The sequence below is a fragment of the Jaculus jaculus genome, chromosome 4 (assembly GCF_020740685.1).
Source record: "Jaculus jaculus isolate mJacJac1 chromosome 4, mJacJac1.mat.Y.cur, whole genome shotgun sequence".
Taxonomy (NCBI): Eukaryota; Metazoa; Chordata; class Mammalia; order Rodentia; family Dipodidae; genus Jaculus; species Jaculus jaculus.
Window position 1 is genome coordinate 42717443 of NC_059105.1, and position 5231 is coordinate 42722673.

General features: G+C 46.4%; 1 pseudogene; it reads left to right on the top strand.

The window, feature by feature from the left end:
- Positions 1–609, top strand: LOC123460071 (annotated as a pseudogene).
- The last annotated feature ends 4622 nt before the right edge of the window (positions 610–5231 follow it).

The window sequence follows — 5231 nt, forward strand, 5'->3', positions numbered from 1 at the left end:
ATGGTGCAGAACCAAGGTGCAAAGGAGAACCCCATGTGGGAACTTCACATCCACAAGCTCTGCCTCAATCTGTGTGGGAAAGAGTGAAGACAGACAGACTGACCTGGAGAGAGTGGAGACAAACTGACTAAGGTAGACAAGGTGTTGAAACCGCTCAGAGGCCAGACCCCTGGGTTTTCCAAAGCTGGTCCTTTGGCACCAGGAGAAATGAAGATTGCTGTCCACTGCCCAGTCCGTGGGGCCTAGGCAGAAGAAGTCCTGGAGAAGGGTCTGAAGGTGTAGGAATGTAAGAAAAAATAACTTCTCAGGTATCAGAAATTTTGGTTTTGGGGTCCAGGAACACATTGATCTGGCCATCAAATATGACCCAAGCATTGGCTTCTACAGCCTGGACTTCCATGAGAGGCAGGTAGTGCAGGTTTCCACGTGGCAGACAAGAATTGCGGAACAGGCTGCCCTGGGGCAGACATGGAAGCAGCCGAGAGGAGGTCAAGTGCTGGTTGCAACAGAGGTATGATGGGATCGTCCTTCCCAGCAAACAAACTACCCAAAGAGCCAGTAAAATGTTTTCAATGATATGTAATTGATGATAGGTAGATAGGTATTCATTACGACTGGATGTGGTGGCTCTCGCCTTTAATCCCAGCACTCAGGCTGAGGGAGCTAATTATTGTGAATTCAAGGCAGCACTCACCACTCTGCTTCCTCACTGTGCTGTGACCAGCTGCCCCAAGCTCCTGCTGTCAAGCCTTCCCCACCCACCCCCGCCACCGCCCACCCATGATGGAGTGTCATCTGGAACTGTCAGCTGAAATAAGCCCTCCTTCCCTTAAACTGATTGTTACCAAGTATTTCGTCCTAGCAATGGGAAGCTGATGAACACAGCAGGCGTTCATGCAAGCGCCCTTAATGCTCAGCTGTCTCCCCGGCCACAGAGTTGCTTCTTTGAAGCAACCCAGATTAAAGGCAGCTACTTGTAGCACACGTGTGTTGTCTTCTTGACAACTGGCATCTTTTAAACATGTGCTGTCTTTGGGGAACCTTTAGTCAGATAAGTTCTGCCCACCTAGAACCCAAACGCTCCTATTCTGCCCTTAGCAAAATTCAGAATGCTCATCCCCAAGATAGAGCCTGGCTTACCCGTGAGATCAGGCTCACCTCTGAGAGCTGGGACTAAAGATGTGCACCACCAATCCCAGCTTGATTTTGTGTGTGTGTTGAAGGAAGACAAAGAAAACAAAAACAATCAAACAAACAAAAAAGACAAAATAGAAAGAGGACTGGTTGGTGGGAGAATGGGGAGAGGGGAATTCCAAGACTGGCTTACATGGAAATAAAAGTCTGAACCATTCCCCACGAGCTTTAGCCAGGGGCCCCTGCGCCCTCCCACATAAAGGTCTGTGGGCTCTGAGGAGAACTGGCTCACAGGGCATCTGGTAAAGCTGACATCCTGGCTTTCTAGTGGAAGAATCTCTTTTGCTGGTTAGGCAAAAACACCACATGGTAAAATTTCCAGAAAAGACACATTCACATCATTGTAGGAGATGTACTTAGCAAAGCAATTTTTTTTATAATTTCTTAAAGCAAGAGAAGAACCAATCTTTGGATTCCAGTAATTAACAAGAAACTGAAACATACCAAATCTGGATATTTCATTTACATTTCCTTTTTCTTTCGCAGCCTGGAGCCATAATTGAATGTTTATAACATTTACACACACACACACACACACACACACACACACACACGTACAAAACTGAGTTTTGCCATTTCAACATGATCTCTAAAAGACAGTTGTTCCTCTACCACATGCCATTCTTTTGAGACTTTTTCTGGGAAAGCATGTGTCTCAAGCTTCCTCTTTGTTTAGCACCTATAAAAACATCAGCTAAAGGTTTCCTCTGTCAGAGCTTTAATCTCATAGCTCTTCCTTCTTCCATCAAGAGCTACTGCCACAGATCCAAGTTGATAGAAATGAGGTTCATTCTTTATTCCAGATAAATTAAAAAATTACATGTAAGAAAAACATAAAAATACTGAAATAATATTTGAACAGCCTGGAATACAGCAAGACCCTACTTCAAAAAAACAATATATAGGGCTGGAGAGATGGCTTAGTGGTTAAGGCATTCACATGCAAAGCCAAAACATTCCAGTTCGACTCTCCAGGACCCAGGTAAGCCAAATGCACAAGGGGGCATGCGCATCTGGAGTTTGTTTGCAGTGTCTGGAGTCCCTGGCATGCCCATTCTCTCACTCTCTCTCCCTCTTTCTCTCTCTCAAGTAAATAAATAAAATATATTTTTGAAAAAAAGAAAAAAGAAAAACCAACATATATACAAACACAAAAATTAAGAGCATAATTCAAACCAGGCATGGTAGCGCACATCTTTAATCCCAGCACTTGGAAGGCAGAGGTAGGAGGATCGCCATGAGTTCAAGGCCACCCTGAGACTCCAAAGGGAGTTCCAGGTCAGCCTGGGCTAGAGTGAGACCCTCAAAAACCAAACAAGCAAGCAAAGAGGAAAACATCAGATCAAATAATAAGAGCTAACATTCCAAACACAGAGGTGTAAAAATTAAAACCTAGGGCCTGGAGAGATGGCTCAGCAGTTAAGATGCTTGCCTGTAAAGCCTAAGGACCCAGGTTCAATTCCCCAGGACCCACTTAGGCCAGATACAGAAGGTGGTACGTGCGTCTAAAGTTTGTGGTGGCTACAAGCCCTGGTGTGCCCACTCTCTCAATCTGCCTCTCTCTCTCTTGAGTAAATAAATAAAATACCAAGAATAAATAAATACCAGGTATGGTGGCACATGCCTTTAAGCCCAGCACTCGGGAGGAAGAAATGGGAGAATTCCTGTGAGTTCAAGGCCACCCTGAGACTACATAATGAATTCCAGGTCAGCCTGAACTAGAGTAAGACCCTACCCCAAAAAACAAAGCCAAAACAAAATAATTAAGTAAATAAATAAAAACCTAGGGCTGGGGGCTGAAGAGATGGCTTAGCAGTTAAGGCATTTGCCTATGAAGCCTAAAGACCAGTGTTCACTCCCCAGATCCCACATAAAGCAGACACACAAGGTAACGCATGTGTAAGGTTGTACACGTGCACAAGGTGGCCCACACATCTGGAGTTTGATTGCAGTAGCTGGAGATCCTGATGTGCCAAAATTTCTCTATCTCTCTCATGAGAAAAAAAGACATTTGCCTGCAAAGTCTAAAGGACCAGGGTTTGATTCCACAGTAGCCATGTAAAGCCAAATGCACAAGTGGTGCCTCCTAGGACAGTGTATTGTTGGGGTGCAGGCTTATCAGTGTTATAACCAGCTTCCTCTTGCAAGTGTTTGCCACACTCTCCTGCTGCTGTTGTCCACCTGATATTGACCAGGAGGTGATGTCCACCCTCTGCTCATGCCATCATTTCCCCTGCCATCATGGAGCTTCCCCTCAAGTCTATAAGCCAAAATAAACCTTTTTCCCAGAAACTGTTCTTGGTTGGGTGTTTTCTTCCAGCAATGTGAACCTGACTGTAACACCATGAAGTTGGGACCACCCTGAGACTGACTATACAGTGAATTCCAGGTCAGTCTGGGCTAGAGAAAGACCCTACCTTGAAAAAACAAAATAAATAAATAAATAAAAACCAGGGCTGGAGAGATTGCTCAGTGGTTTAAAAACCCTGATGGCCCAGTGTGGTAATCTGAATGTATGTCCCCCAATAGACTCAGGTGTTTTTATTAACTTTATTTTTATTTATTTATTTGAGAGAGAGAGAGAGAGAGGCAGAGAGGAGAGAGAATGGGTGCACCAGGCCTCCAGCTACTACAAATGAACTCCAGATGAGTGTGCCCCCTTGTGCATCTGCCTTACATGGGTCCTGGGGAATCAAACTGAGGTCTTTTGGCTTTGCAGGCAAACGCCTTAACCACTAAGCCATCTCTCCAGCCTGACTCAGGTGTTTTACTAATGCTTGTAACTTGGATTTCCAGCCACCTGACTGAAAGAGGTGTCACTGTAGGTGGATCCTGAGGTCCAGTCCTAAGGAGTGTTTGGGAGCGGATGTGATTTCTAGCCCAAAGATGTACAGGGCAGTTTGAGTTCTCTCTGGGTCCCTGCTATTGTCTGCCAGGTTTGTGCCTGCTGCTTGGGGTGTTTGCTTGCTAGTGACCATGTCTCTGTGCCTGGGTTTATGAAGGGGAGCCAGCTTCTTCCATCACTGATGGAACTTCCCCTGGAGCACAAGCTTGAAATAAATCCCTTCCTCCCATAAACTGTGCCTGGCTTGGAGGTTCATCCCAGCAATGTGGAGCAGACAACAACCAGGGTTCAATTCCCCAGTAGCCACTTAAAGCCAGATGCATGAAGGGGCACATGTGTTTGAAGCTCATTTGCAGTGGCAAAAGGCCCTGGCACGCCCATTCTCTCCCTGTCTCTCTCATTCAGTCTCTCAAATAAATATTTTAAAATATGAGATAAAACAAAAAAAATCAGGGCTGGAGAGATGGCTTAGCGGTTAAGCACTTGCCTGTGAAGCCTAAGGACCCCGGTTCGAGGCTCGGTTCTCCAGGTCCCACGTTAGCCAGATGCAGAAGGGAGCGCATGCGTCTGGAGTTCGTTTGCAGAGGCTGGAAGCCCTGGCGCGCCCATTCTCTCTCTCTCCCTCTATCTGTCTTTCTCTCTGTGTCTGTCACTCTCAAATAAATAAATAAATAAAATTTAAAAAAAAAAAATCAGAAACAGAGGCTAAAGAGAGGGCTCAGTGGGTAACAGCGCTTGCCATGCAAGCATGAGGGCCCGAGGCTGCCAGAGTTCAATTCCTCAGCACTCATGTAAAAAGCTGGGCACAGCCACACACACCCATAACCTCAGCCCTGTAGGGCTCAGAGACCAGAGACAGTCTGACTGAAAAGAGCAGCTCCAGGTTCAGTGAGAGGCTCCTCAAGAAAATGCAAGCAGAACTACACAGGAGCTGTGGTGTTTGTATCAGGTGTCCCTCGTAAACTTGTGTATGCTGCCGCTTGATCCCAGCTGGTGGTAATTTGGGAGGCAGAGCCCTGCTGGAAGAGGTGTGTTGCTGGGGGTGGTCCTTGATGGTTTATTAGCCCTAGCTTGCCACTGTTAGTCAGGTACCTCCAGGCACTGTTGTCCCCTGATGTGGGCCAGGAGGTGATGCCCAGCCTCTGCTCGTGCTTTCCCTGCCAGCATGAAGCTTCCCCTCGAGTCTGTAAGC